The 15,461-nt window shown below is 41.5% G+C and overlaps 1 protein-coding gene across 14 annotated transcripts in view; it reads right to left on the bottom strand.

Moving 5' to 3' along the window:
- Positions 1 to 15,461, bottom strand: part of PCDH15 (protocadherin related 15) — a 678,468-nt gene that overhangs the window by 415,627 nt on the left and 247,380 nt on the right. For 13 of the 14 annotated variants that reach the window (XM_081189558.1, XM_081189550.1, XM_081189563.1 and 10 more), the window contains 2 exons: positions 13,191 to 13,224; positions 743 to 807 (listed from right to left, as the gene is read on the bottom strand). The exons of the other annotated variant lie outside the window; for it this stretch is intronic. The gene's annotated coding sequence lies outside the window, so the exon portion shown is untranslated. The remainder of the gene's footprint in view (positions 1 to 742; positions 808 to 13,190; positions 13,225 to 15,461) is intronic. 14 annotated transcript variants of the gene reach the window in all.

The following is a 15,461-nucleotide window of genomic DNA, read 5'->3' on the forward strand; positions in this document are numbered from 1 at the left end:
CAATAATGTTGTGGCCTAATTTAAACCAAAAGGGATTTTGTCACAAGTGGTCATTCAATCTCATACACAGTGTGGGGTGGTGGGCTCATGGCACCTGGGCACACAATCAATCACATCATTAACTTACTTACAGGCGCACACATATTTTTACTGCTTCTATAGGATGGATACTGCCATTGAACCAATATGCAATATTTACATTTACATATTGTATTGTATTGTATTAACAATACAATATTGTGAATGTTTACTCACAGGTCCCACTGCGTTCAGTGGGATTTTCACCACAGTGAGTGTGCACAGGATTATACCCCTAGCATGTAAAATATTTCATTTTATTCAAATATTCAAACTGGCTTTTTATTTCTCCAGTTTTCTTTAAAAAAATAAGTAAATTGTAAAAGGTGAAAGATTTATACAATCTGAAGAGAAACCAGAGTACTTTCGTCAAAATAGCTGTATTATTTTTATACCCAATATACATATATTGTATTATAATAATACATACAATGTGTGTGTGTATGTATTTATTGTACTGTAGTTTTAAGCATTGTTTTGTTTTTGGATTTCCTATTCATTCCCTTCACTGCATTTCTATACCGAAAATTTTCAATGAAATATAAATATTTAAAAATAAACAAACAAACAAATTGTATGATACCTGCATTTCAGGTTATGTTTTATGTGGCAAACATTGGTTTTGTTTTTGAATTATGTGTTTTTGGTAAGAAAAGAAATGTACCTGAACTCTTTAGGGTCACTTCATTTCCCAGAAGAGTATGTTGTTTCATTGCAACTGGATGCATTCTGGAGAAAAAATGCAAAAAGAGATAAATGAAACTAAACAAAAATTATTCCCATCAGCAGATAGTGAAATATTTCTGCAAAGGATTAGGCTGCATTCCCCCCCCCCCCCCAGTTAATGTGTAGCCTCTATAGGATCTTTGCTGATCATTAAATCCTAGTCTGAACTGGTTACAATATTACTTCTTATGATGTTTTTATAATGTTGCACTATTTTAGTGTTGTTAGCCGCCCTGAGCCCGGCTTCGGCTGGGGAGGGCGGGATATAAATAAAAATTATTATTATTATTATTATTATTATTATTATTATTATTATTATTAGGCACATACTTTCTAGTTGCACTAATAAGATAAGTTCATTATCTAATAACAATACATGCTGTAGACTAAGTAGATGAAGGCTTCCATGCGAGTAACATCATTCCCCTTTTGGGTAGATTAAGGCTGCAATAGTATGCACAGTTGTTGTTTAGTCGTTTAGTCATGTCTGACTCTTTGTGACCCCATGGATCAGAGCACGCCAGGCACTCCTGTCTTCCACTGCCTCCCGCAGTTTAGTCAAACTCATGCTGGTAGCTTCAAGAACGCTGCCCAACCATCTCGTCCTCTGTCATCCCCTTCTCCTTGTGCCCTCAATCTTTCCCAACACCAGCGTCAGTTATTTAGGAATAAATAATCCTATTAAATTAAAGGAACACTTCTGAGTACAGATGGTTAAGCTTCAAAAGAAACCCTCAACTTAACCTGGAAATAACTTGAGTTGAGTTCTTCCCCCAAAAAAAGAATTGGAAAAGATTAGATACTATTCCCCAACCAATCTGAGGCTTCATAAATCCCTATGAAAAGGTTGCTTTACAGCCAAAAGCCTAGAGTGGGAAGGATAGTCTTTGACTATCCCTGCTGAGGGCAGACTAATAGAGCTACTGAACTACATTAAACCTGTATGGGTTATATGGGAAATTCTACAGGTGCAAAACTATGGATTATTCTCTAGATAAGGTTTCAGTCTATGTTGGAGAAAAATTAGGGGGCATTTGAAACTTGTCTTTCTTTTTTTGCGGCAGGCTTTAATGAGTCCTCAAAGTTCCTGTCAAGGCTCACTCAAGAGAACATCACTGTTATCTACCGTATTTTTCGCTCTATTGGACGCACCGGACCACAGGACGCACCTAGTTTTTACAGGGGGAAATCAAGGAAAAAAATATTATCCCTCCCCCCAGCCCCAAAGAGCAACGGACAGGCTGCACACAGCCTGTCTGCTTCTCCCAGAGCTTCTCGGGGCTGCGGGGGAAGCCCGGGTTCCCCTACCAGCCCCAAAGAGCAAAGAAGCCAAGACAGCGCATGGGATCCATAGCCGCGCAACCTCTCCAGCCAGGAGCTAAACCTCTCCAGCGCGGCTAAAAAAGAAGAAGACAAGGCAGTGAGCGCCATCCATCCCCCTCACTGCCCTGGCTTCCTCTTTAGCCTTGCGCAGCATCTTTAGTCTTGCGCAACGGGATGGATTGCGCCCGCTGTCCACCAGGGCTGGACTAGATGACTCCTGGGGTTCCCTTCCAACCCTGCAATTCTATGACCTCGGAAGGTGTTTGGGGTCTCCACCACTGGAGGCTTTTAAGCAGCGGTTGGGGGACCATCTGCCTGGCGTTCTTTAGCTGTGATTCCTACATTGTGAGGGGGCTGGGCTAGATGACCCTCAGGTGGCCCTCCCAACTTTATACAGTCCTACAGTTCTGCAGCAGGAGATCCACAGCCACTTAGAATCATAGAATCATAGAATCATAGAGTTGGAATAGACCACAAGGGCCATCGAGTCCAACCCCTTGCCAAGCAGGTAACACCATCAGACCACTTCACACAATGCCCACTCCCAATTTTCATCTGAGAGACATGTGGCTTCAGTGTCTAGGTAGGTACCCCCCTACCTGCCACACTTCCCCCACCCCACTTAAGCTGAGGGAATTCCTGCCCAGAGAAGCTCCCAGGTGAGGCAAGGGTTAAGATCTACCTCTGGTAGATCTCTTGCGGCTGGAGAGGCACGCAAGGCTAAAGAGGAAGCCAGGGCAGTGGGATGGATTTGCGAAGGAGGCTTTGCGAAGCCTCCCCCCCCCCCCTGGAGAGGCACGCAAGTCTAAAGAGGAAGCCAGGGCAGCGAACGGGATGGATCGCGCTCCCTGCCCTGGCTTCCTCTTTAGCCTTGCGAAGCCTCCTCCCCCCCCCCCGAGGCGCGCAAGTCTAAAGAGGAAGCCAGGGCAGCGAATGGGATGGATCACGCTCCCTGCCCTGGCTTTCTCTTTAGCCTTGCGAAGCCTCCTCCCCCCCCCCCCCCGAGAGGCGCGCAAGTCTAAAGAGGAAGCCAGGGCAGCGAACGGGATGGATCGTGCTCGCTGCCCTGGCTTCCTCTTTAGCCTTGTGAAGCCTCCCCCCCCCCAGAGGTGCACAAGTCTAAAGAGGAAGCCAGGGCAGCGAACGGGATGGATCGCACCCGCTGCCCTGGCATCCTCTTTAGCCTTGCGAAGTCTCCCCCCTCGCTGGAGAGGTTGTGCAAGGCTTTTCTAGCGGAGGGAGAAGGGACTGACTGGCGGTGTCAGTCCCTTCTCCCTCTTGGGGAAAAGCCCGCAAGAGCCGCACAACGCTTGTGTGGGGCTCTTGAGGGCTTTTCCTGCCTGCCTCCCCCCTGCATTCGCTCCATAGGACGCACAGACTTTTCCCCTTAGTTTTTAAGACGGGAAAAGTGCGTCCTATGGTGCGAAAAATACGGTATTTCTGAGTAGGCATAAATAGAATTGGGCTGTATTTCAGAGAAAGGATAATTTGATTACAAAGAATATGGCCTATTATAGTTTTCACTGGAAAAAACACAAAATTTATTATAAAATGAAGAAAACAAATGTGTGTGTGCTGCTTTAATTTTTCTTCTTTGGGAGTCATTTCACATACTCTGAGGCAAATCATCCTGAAACTAGTGGAAAAAAGTTCTTTTTTATTCTTTAAAACAGAATAGAACATAAAAAGACACTTTCATTCATTCTGAGTGCAGATGCAAATAAAATATTACATCATAGTTTTACGTGCAAAGCTTTATTGATTGCATATTTCCCAATGGTATGTGTATCATTTCTAATTTGATTTCTCCCCAATCTTTTCTTGCACCACATCAATATCATATGTTCTATGCTCTTATGGATGCAGAAACCAATTTTAAAAGAAGCATCTGTATGGAAATTATTGAAGACACTCAATGACATCTAAGTTATTTTCCTCTTTGGAAATTTGAAATACCCCCCAAACAAAACACAGCCTAAGGGCATCTAACTGCATTTGCACATAAATGCTACCCACACCCCCAATCATTGTTATATTGCAGGCTTCCATCTCTTGCAGGGAGGGGGAAGCTGTCTTCTGTATTTATGTTACTTTGTGAAATGTTATATACATGGCCTATGTAAACATCAACACATTACTTTTGAAAGGTATCCTTTTTTGAGAATCTGCAATTCTTTAGGGACGATAATGAATGCAAATTATATAGGGAGGCTACAAAATGCTAACAAATGATTTTATCTACCATGGCATAGATCTTAAAAACAACTAACACACTCCACAAGGTCTTGTTTTTATCATACAACAGCTTCCAAGACACCATGGCAATTACATTCTGAAACTGTGAGGAGTTTCAAAATTTATAAGGTGGGTGGCGGGGGAATCCACTTTTTAATCCTAAACCCTTAGGCATTTTTAATGTCTTAAAGGGAACATGAGTAATGTCATGCCACATTAGACCAATAGTACATGGAGCTCAACTTTTTTTTTTTATCTAACCATGACTAACCAGATGCCCAGGGCAACTCCTAAGATGACAACACCAATCCTTTCATGTGTACCTGGATAACACAGGTTTTGTTCACATTGCTCCATAGGGAGCCAGCATCCTTGTAGCTAGGGCAGCCTGCAGTATTGGGTAGGTAAGTAGCCAGGGGATGAACACAAGTGGCAAATGGTTTCAGGGCAAATATTCAGTGGAGGCAGCAGTGAGCAGGTGGGGAGGGGGCACAATTCACCACCCCACCAATCTGGTGTCTGAGCCAACAGGCTAGCCTCAGATCATGGCAGGGCTGGCCCTTATGAGGCAAGTCCTTATGTAGGGCGCAGCAGAAAAATGTCCTAATACCGCTTCAGCCACAGTCAGCTTTAGGGTGAGCCTCATTTGGAATCAGTAGCTCAGTTGTAAGGTCTGCCTTTACTAAGGGGGGGGAATGTGCCTCCAATTACTTGTAAAGTGCAGCTGCTCCAGCAATCTTTTACTCCAGCACAGCAAGGGAGTCCCTTGTTGCATTCCAAGTCACAAGATGACAATGCAACATATTTGGGGCAGAGGTGCCCTAGTAACCATTGGGCTTCTCTTGGGGACATGCTTCTGGGTGTGGAGCTACATGCAATGTCCTTTCTTATTCAGAGGCCTTATTCTCACCCCCTGAAAAAAAAGGAATCCAGTCCCAGGGACCTGTCACGTAAGATGCTACTCTGTGAAAATATTTTATACAGGCTAATTGTGCAGAGTATGAAGAACTCTTCCCCTCCTTACACTCATTGCATGTTAAATGCATCTTCATTGCATGCAGAGTTCTGAAAGGAAAGGATTCTGGGGCTGTATCAAAAAGAGAAACTGGAGCAGAAGTTTGTGATCTGCCCAGTCAGTAAAGGATGCTACTCTACCACCTGTTCCAATATGAATCTTTCTATGCATTCATAAAGATCTTCATGAGTTCCTTCTCCATCTTAGCAATGAAGTGGGTGTTACATATGGCATTCATTATCATGGTACCACAACTGTATAATGTTCTGCCCCAGGGCCTACTGGGTCCAAAGATCTCAGGTTCAATCCCTGGGATCTCCAGGTAGGGCTGGGAAGTACTCTGGTATGAAATCCCATAAAGCAGTATTATTAAACTGATTTGTACAATGTGACATTCTTCGTTGTCAAATATTCCCTGTTGTCGCATGCATTCCACACAGAACTAAACCTAAGGCATTGGCAAAGGTGCTAGATGTTGGTTAATGAGAACACCTTGCATCCTACATTTTGAAACTGAAGCTATTCTCCAAATATTACACAGTAATTCTTTTTTTTTTTAAGTTGGAAGCAAATACCACTGAAATAAATTGTAAGTGCTTCCCATCATCATTATCATCAAGTTTGTTTATATTCAAATAGCACATTGAACCACTTGAATAGCCAACATACTCAAAGAGGTTGAGGTTGCAGCATTCAGATGAAGTAATATTAGAGCCATGAAAATGTAAACTTCAATGTGGATTCAGTTCTTCCTCCTAAAATAATCACAGCAGGAAGAACAGCTCCAGCAGTTGAATTTTTATTTTGTTTTCCCCATGCTGGGTGAAAGTCACAAGATCAACATAGAGTTTTTTAAAAATGATGTGCAATCACCAGCACTCTGGAAGTATCCATAAGGCTACCATCATTATCAGGAAGCTAATGAGAACACTCAAACATATTTAAGCCAGCTTGTTTGGGAAAATGCTCACGTGAAACAATACACAGTTCATGCTCTTGATCTTTTATTCTCATTAACAACGGTGATCAAGAATAGACAAGGAGCAGCTATGCTCATATAAAAAAATTAAACAATTTCAGAGAGTGCAATTTAAGACAAGGGAATTAGACCATGACTTGCTTTTTAATTATTCTCACTTTAAAACAAAACGATCAAAACAAATTCCTATTCTGACATTATTCTTCCTTGATGTAAATCTGCTAAACCTCAGAGCCTGTAATGATCTCAGTTCCAGAATCAATATAATTATCTGGATAATATGCCATTTTAAGGAAGGTTGGCATTTGGAAAACATGATTTGATGAAAGAACTCAAATAATAGGACTGCTTTCTACACCATAATTTCCTCCCTAAACAATCTCCACAATAGACAATATTTTCCTATTCCTTTCCCCATACAGGAAGGCTCCTGGTTGTGTACAGTTGCATCAGCTTTGTCTGTCTTGAGATGATCATAATGGATGTACAGCCATATCTTGGAAGTCGAACGGAATCCATTCCGGAAGTCCCTTTGACTTCCAAAACATTCAGAAACCAAAGCGTGACTTCTGGGTTTACGGCGTTTGGGTGCCAAAACGTTCGAGTACCATGGTGTTCAGGGTCCAAGGTACGACTACATTAGCCTGGTTGATGTTAATATAAAAATGCTATTTGGACTAAAAATATGATAGATGTAAGAAACACTTGCCAGTGGTAGATGTGAAAAGGATCTAGGGGTCTTAATAGACCTCAAGCTTAACATGAGTCAACAGTGTGATGCAGCAGTTTAACAAAACAAAAAAAGCTAATGCTATTCTAGGCTGCATCAACAGAGGTACAGTGGTAACTTGGGTTACAAATGCTTCAGGTTACAAATTCCGCTAACCCGGAAGTAGTACCTCAGGTTGTGAACTTTGCCCCAGGATGAGAACGGAAATTGTGTGCAGGTGGCGCAGTGGCAGCAGGAGGCCCCCATTAGTGAAAGCATGTTTCAGGTTAAGAATGGTTTTGGGTTAAGAACGGACTTCTGGAACAAATTATCGTATTTTTCACTCCATAAGACGCACCTAGTTTTTAGAGGAGGAAAACAAGAAAAAATATTCTGAACAAAACAGTGGATGTATAATTTTTGTGGTTCATGCTGTGGCCACAGACATGTGATTTGACGGTGAGTTTGGGGTAGCCCAATGAAAAAATCCTGAGGATCCATGTGGATCTGTGCTTTGTAACCACGTTTTAAGTGGGGAAGGAAGGAAAAACACTGAAGGGACAAGGAGCACGCGTGGGGTGTGTGGAGAAGGAGCTTTTCACCAAGCTGAGCTGGGGAGGAGGGAGGGAAAGAGAGCACACTCACTTTAAAGCAGCCAACTGGACAGGAGCCACTTACACCTGTGTAAGCAGCTCCTCTCCTCTCCCACTTTGCTCCGTTAAAGCAAGCAGGCTCTTGTTCTCTCCCTCCTCCCCGGCTCAGCTCGCTGAAAAGTTTTGCTGCTTTTCAGCAAGCTGAGTGGGGCGGAGGGAGGGAGGGAAAGAGAGCACAGTTCCTTTAAAGCAGCCGACTGGACAGGAGCCGCTTACACCCATGTAAACGGCTCCTCTCCTGCTTTGTTGCTTCAAAGCGAGCCACGAAGGAGGGAAGTGGAACCATGGATCCTCTGCTCACGACTGCAGCAGGACCTCCCCGTCATCCATAGGCATTCGCTCCATAAGACGCACAGAAATTTCCCCTTACTTTTTAGGAGGAAAAAAGTGTGTCTTATGGAGCGAAAAATACAGTAAGTTCGTAACCCGAGGTACCACTGTAGTGTTCGGGTCATGGGAAGTAATATTTTTTCCTACCTTGGTCAGTTCAGACCTGGAGTACTGTGCCCACTTCTGGGCACCACAATTTAAGAAGGATATTAACAAGCTGGAACATGTGGACAGGAAGACGACCGAGATGATCAAGGTTTTGGAAACCAGGATGTATGAAGAATGGTTAAGAGAAATGGGTACGTTTAGCCTGGTAAAGAGAAAACTGAGAGGAGATTTGATAGCCATCTTTGAATATCTAAAAGGCTGTCACATGGAAGATGGAGCAAACTTGTTTTCTCCTGCTCCTGAGGCTAAGACCAGAATCAATGGATTCAAGTTCCATGAAAGGAGATTCCAACTAAATTTCAGTAAGAACTTTCTGATGGGAGGAGCTATTAAACAGTGGAATGGACTCCCCTGGAAGGTGGTGGCGTCTCCTTCCTTGGAGGTTTTTAAGCAGAGGTTGGATGGCCATCTGTCAGGGATGCTTTGGTTGAGATTCCTGCATTGTAGGGTGCTGGACTAAATGACCTTCAAGGTCCCTTCTAATTCTATGACTCTGTAATAGGAAGCCAAAGCAGCAAATGATTTCACACTGCCCAGATGTGAGCTGATTTCACTCTCTGTTTTTTAATACAGCATATTGGCTTCATCTTAACACCTATTATAGCTTCCTTGTCTCTGAAGTAACACATATAAATGCACAGTAACATTCCTTAAACAACCTGTTTAAGAGAGCAAAGAGGTCTCTAAATAAACAGTGCTCTGATCGTTCTAAAATATTATGTCTTCCTAACACATTTGCGAAGCAGTGTGTCACTGCCTCTTCTACGTTTTCTTAAATGAAATTTGAAGTCTGCTAAATTAAAAGTCGGAATCAAAGCAATGTAACGTGTAGGAACAAATCACTCTTTCTATGAAGTAAAAAAAAATCTAGAAGTTATCTAAGGATGAGTGAAAACAATGGCAGAAAGTAATGACAGATAGAGGGTTCATGAAGATTGGTAATATAAACAATGCACAATCTGTGGAGGTTGAACTAACAGGCAATCCCTATCTAAGGAATCCTTCATTTTGTGGCTACTGAGAATGCAAAGTCTTCATTGGATATTTTTTTGTGGTACATGCTGGTACCTCCTCTTGTTTCACAGTACGCTCCCCTTTACTATATAGCATTTGAGTTTCTATTAGTACATAAATTTTTATTTTATTAAAAGAGGTGATTGCAAAATAAATTGTTTGGTAGGCTGTGTTGTTTCACCTCTTTCTTTAGCGGGATCTAGCATAGCATAGCTCTTGATGCACAAGTGTTTTGTATGCTTGTTGGTATTTAAGCAAGCACAATATTTTTTAAATGTGGGAGCAGTCAAATAGAGGTGTCTGCAAATTAGATTCTTCAAGTGAAACAATAGTGAAGTATGTGAATATATGTATGTTTCATATGTTGAGCAGACAACACCTAGGACTTGGACTGATAGCTCAGTTGGTAGAGCATAAGACTCTTAATCTTAGGGTCAAGGGTTCGAGCCCCACATTGAGCAAAAATATTCCTGTACTGCAAGGGGTTGGCCTAGATGACTCTCGTGGTCTCTTCCCACTCTACAATTCTATGATTCTATGTCAGGAAAGGGTGCATTATGTCATTATCACATCCAGTTTTTCTGTCTTCTTTCTGGCATCCCTACGTCAGCAATGTTGGCATTAAACCAACAGAACAAGGCAAGAGATTGCCAGGAACCTCTGAAATATGTGGTTAAAATGAACTCATTTGGAAATAATGGAAATATTTCATTAATACTTGATTGAACAGCTTATGGGATTAATCTTTTTTTGTCTTAAAGTGGATTTTTTTAATATAATTCCACACTTTTCTCCTGTACTAATAGTTTGAGCTATGACCATTTATGAAGGAGAGATAAGTCTCTGACGTCCTCTGCATTCTACAGTGAGAATAAAATTAAAAATGGGAAAGGAAACAATTGTTCAAATTAAAGCAGAATGGAACAAGTCATTTCTTAAAGAGGTATGAGAACCAAAGGGTAAAGCATTTACTGAAGTCATGGCACTAAACTTTAAAATACCCCACAGACTGGATTACTTTAATTCCCACTTAGTAAAGTTTACATAAAGGCTTCCCTGCCAAATGCAATGGACTTATGTTTGTTTATGGGTTTGAATAATGCATTGTCTGTGTTGTTGTTAAATTGATTTTTAGAAAGTGTTGTTTAAAAGTGCTAATCTTTAAAGGACACAGCATTTGGTATTGGCTTTAACTGCCTCTTTTTATCTCTTTCTTCAACCTTTTTTATTTCTTGCATTCAAAGTCCATTTATCCTTCAGTGAAGTCAGAGTAACATCTTAGTCTCCTACCCATTCTGTGAGCTGGTTAAGCTAAGGGATAGTGACTAGCTCAAGGCTATCCAATATGCTTCCTAGTGAACTGGAGAAATGAGCTGAGATTTCCTACATCCAAGCCCATTCCCAACAGTGATCTCCAAATAATGGGGTATTAAGAGAAATTAAATAACCATGCTGAGTGCATCCATCACTCTGTGCAGAGGCTACCTGTAGCATTGACACTGCCCCCTTGCCATGGTATGATCAGTGATGTCATCTTAAGGGAGGAAGCAAACAGTGTGATTCCCTTATGCAGCCTTTACAACAAGAGAAAGGCTCAGAGAATCCTAGTGTTACCATTGCCCAGAAATCACAAGCTTTCTGATGGAATGGGGAAAGGATAATATAACTGACTGAGGCAAGACTGCACAACAGCACAATCTTAACTGTGTCATTCTTCTGTTGGAAGTAGGACACACACTCTGTGCTTTTACAGCTGACTCTCTGGAAATCAGATCTGGGGTAGTGGATTTTGCTATTGGTGTGTTTAAGCCAGTTCAGCACACAGCCCGAGGGCCACATGCAGCCCTTGATGCCTTTTTGGCAGCCCTCAGCAACCTCTGACCTCCCACACAACAAGATTCCATCTCAAAGTATTCTTGTGGCCCACTTAGTATGAAAAGTTGGACTGGCTTGGTTAAGCAGTCTGCTTCAATCTGTGGCCAATTTGTATGCTCGTAAATAAACTCAAATATTACAAAGTATCTAGCAATCACTTCATCCAAAGGAAAGAGTGGCTTATAACAGTTATACATATTATTAAAAATACCATCCAAATATTTAAAATCAGAGCTCAGTTAAAAACATGTATTCTTAATTTGGTGTATTCTTAATTGCTTGTATAAACCTGATGGATTGGAAGCATTTTCAGCCGGTGTTTAAAGGTTTAAACAGGAGGCACCTGCTGATTCTTTATTGGCAGAGAATTCCACAAGACATGCCAATGTCACTAAAGGCTTGTTGTCTTGTTGTGGATAAATGAGCCTAACCAACTGAGAAAATGACTAGCAACACGCCTGCAGACAATCTCAGTGATCAAGCTGCGATACAAGGCTTTAGGCAACCTAAGACACCCTGGACCTAACGTCTTCAGGGCTTTGTAAATTAAAATAGGACATTGATCATGGCTCAGTAGTAAATGGAAAGCCAGTACAGATGTTTTAATAATGGTGTCAAATATTTTCGGCGATCAGCAGTCTGGCTGCCACATTGCGTGGACAGGCGGAGTCCCCAGGTCCCGAGCGGGCCCCCCGTCATGTGGAATAACGACTCAAGACAACGTGCTATGGGATTAAATTGGCCACAACTTTATTAAATTTCAAATGTGGGTAGACCTTGGCTCAGGCATTGGGCGTTCTCCCTCCCCAGTCCCCAGCTGGGGACCTAGGGAGCATCAGGGTTATCCAGTGTTTGTGTGGGGGATGGGCTGGCTCTGGAGAACATGTGAGGATTCCCAGGTAAGATCCTCCCTCTATTGTGTGGGCAGGTAATCCCTCCCCCACCTGGCCTGATCTCCTTGGCAACGTTTCCCCCAGGTGGGATTGGACAACTGACTGGGGTAGGCGGAGACCTCCAGGTATCCCACCTGAGGGAAGGCAAAGCCAAGCCTATGCTGAATGGAGCCGCTCCAGATCCAGGGGCTGCACGCGTCCACACAAAGGTCGCCCCCCATTTTATACGGTGAGCGGTCATTCTGCATCGGCTGGAGTTTCTGAACCAGGCCCAAGGCAGTCTCACACTGCAGTAATCCAGCCTTGGAGTTATCAAAGCGTTGACTACAGTGGCAAATCCGACAAGGATAGTAAAAGGCACTGCTTTTCTTTAGTGTAAACTGTGTCTAACACCAACGTTTGTGTGGTGCAAAATGTCTAAGTTCTCTCACAGATTTGCTTTCTTGTTCATCAACATAAATTATGGGAGAGGGGATTACTGGTTTTGTTCTTGTTTTATTATGTATTTTGAGTTTTTATTTTGTATTTTTATGCTGTGAACCGCTCTGATATCTTTGGATGAAGGGCAGTAAAACTAACTAAACAAATATTATAGAAAAATACTCTTTCACAAAAATGGCTCTGTCACCAGCTCTTCATTCTTAGCTCTGGATAGCCTTGGGCCCGGAGGTGCACACATCCATACTAAGTCATGGTTTGGCTTAGTGTTATGTGTAGACACAGCCAAAGTAACTAAACAGGTAGAATTAAGAACACTGAACTGAAGTTCCCCTTGAGGTGTCCATATCCATTTCACTCACTGAATTTTTAAAAACCTTTCAGGACCTGAACTTCCCTGCACTCCACTGCAACGAAAAGCTGTGTGTTTAAATAATGTAGGTTTTATCATTCATCTAAAGATTCATATTCAGCATTCATCTGTACCACAATCCTTACAAATCCCTTGAATCTACATACATGCAAGTTAAATAAAAATGTGACATATAAAGGTCAAACATGTATAGAAAATGGACCATTAGGGACAGTGCAGGAATCAGCCAAGAAAATATGGTACAATGAGCATACAATAGTTATTTCTACACTGTGCCATTAAAAAACCCATAAAATGATTAATTTGGGGGAATTGGGAAAACATATTGTAAAATTTAACTTTGCCTTTAGCATTTCTATATTAAAAGAAAATAAACTGTACCTTATTTGCATTTCTTCACCAGAGCTCTGATGGCCTGAAAACAAGAAATACATGTGTTTTTAAGTCTTTTGTTTACATTTTTATGTACTAGCTAAAATATATATAAATCTGCTTATTACTACCGCTGTTTACAGTTTATTACAGTAAAGTTTTACTCTGTCTCCTAGGGCCAGAATTGGTTTGCAAAATAAATAAATAAATATAATGTCTTGGAAGATATTTTACACCAACCTAGTGGATGCTTTAATAAGATAAATAATATGGAGATGATGCTCGAGGCATTCCTTCAGACAGTCTGCATATTCTAAGCAAGCATTTGTCAATTAAGGATCCAGACAACTAATGCAAGATTAATGCATCAGACACAAAGATATACACAACATGCATAAAACTCAGAAGCAGTTTCAGCCCTTCAGGGCTTTTACTTCCTTACAAATCTCTTAGGACAAAATGTATTCACATCTGCAGTTCATACATTTGCATTTCTTCAATACTGTTTAGTCATATTAAAAAAGAGAATTTACATCCAGATTGAATTTGTCTCTTCCTTCATCCCATTACAAAAAACACCCTGGAGTATGCCAATAATACAACTAATTCCTGATAGCATTCAAGACTAATTCACATTTGCATGCACATGTATGAAATATCTCCTCTGAAAAGTATTGTGTCTGAAGTGATGCAAGAGTTCTGCTTGCGATGTGTGCTCTGCAATTGCTGTTTTCATCATTCAACGAGGACGTCACAAAGGCCACAGTGCTCATGTTGGGTATTTTAGACTCTGGACCTTATGAGAAGGATGGCCTTTTATATGATCACTATCTTCAAAATGTGGTAAGAGAATCCTTGACTGAACAAAATTCTATACAGTGGTACCTCCGGTTGTGCACAGGATCCGTTCTGGAGCTCCACTCAGATCCCGAGGTGGGTGTATTTGGAGGTGCCGTTTAGGTGCATGCGCACAGCACGGTTTAGTGTTTCTGCACATGCGCATGGGGCAAAACCCGGAAAAATACTTCCAGGTTTGCTACCTGCATATCCTGAAGGATATGTAACCAGAGGTGAAAATAAGCAGAGGTACTAGATGGGCCTTTGGTCTGATCCAGCAGGAATCTTCGTACACTACCACAGAATATGATTAGAAACATTACAATCCCTCCAAACAAATTAACAATATTTACATAATTGACAAAGTCTTGGGATGCTGGAAGGATGGAACCACTGCAGCATTTTCAAATGACTCTTAAAGAATAAAAGCATTCCCGCTTGCAACATGTGCAACATTGAATGCAGCTCTCCTGCCTTATATTTGCAGAAGCTCTCAACAGAACAAATGTACACACAATTAAGAATTGTGTTTAGCGCATAGGAAGTCTATGTGCACATATATGCTACCATACAGAGTTCCAGACACACTTGCTACTGACTGTCCAAGTTTCTTTTTTTTTTTTAAAAAAAATAATTTTTATTAACTGGCCAATCACATCAAATTAAATCACATCATATAAATTCCAAATTACAAAGCCAAATTTTTAAATTTTTGTTGGGGGAACCCATACTTCAAGATCCAAAGGGGGATTCAGATCATCTTCTTATTACTGCGTTAATGTCCAAATCAGTCCCAATCAGTCCAAACGAAGTTCATAATTCTATCCAGTCTTATCTTAGTGTTTCCACATCATATCTTATTCATATAATTTCTCTTTTTCTTTTACGATCTCTTCTGTTGGTCTCCTTAAACCGATAGCAAGTATAATAATCCTGTGTGGATTTCCCGTTCCTCCACTAAGTCCAGATGGTTTCCATATATCTCCTTCGTAGATAACATCGCCCTTTCCATCGTAAATTTTGGCATTTGTCGCTCTTAAGTCCCACCAAGGAGTTGATCCACGATATGTAAACAACTCTATTTCTCTCTTTCTCCTCCCAGACCCAAGAGCTCCAACAATGCCTCCCAAAATGGCGACGGCATTTTTAACGGCGTCATTCCAGAACTCTTAGCTTTCCAGCTTCATCTTGAAACATTGCTTTGGATCAAAAGTTTATCTCCACACAGCCTTAAATCCACAGCTTAAGTCCTTAGTTTCTGACTCATTAGGGGAGGGGATTCTTGTTAAATCACATAAAAAAAGGAAGGCAGGTTTTCTCCCCCCTCCCCCATTTGTCATACCATATCTTGCGGTATCTTCTCATATTTTATTCTTGTCTTGTTATCAGAGATCTCTTCTGTCAGCAGTCTTTACTCCCCTTTTTCCTTGAAGCATGTGCAAT

Source organism: Podarcis bocagei (genome assembly GCF_964188305.1).
Source record: "Podarcis bocagei genome assembly, chromosome: 4".
In the NCBI taxonomy this organism is placed as follows: Eukaryota; Metazoa; Chordata; class Lepidosauria; order Squamata; family Lacertidae; genus Podarcis; species Podarcis bocagei.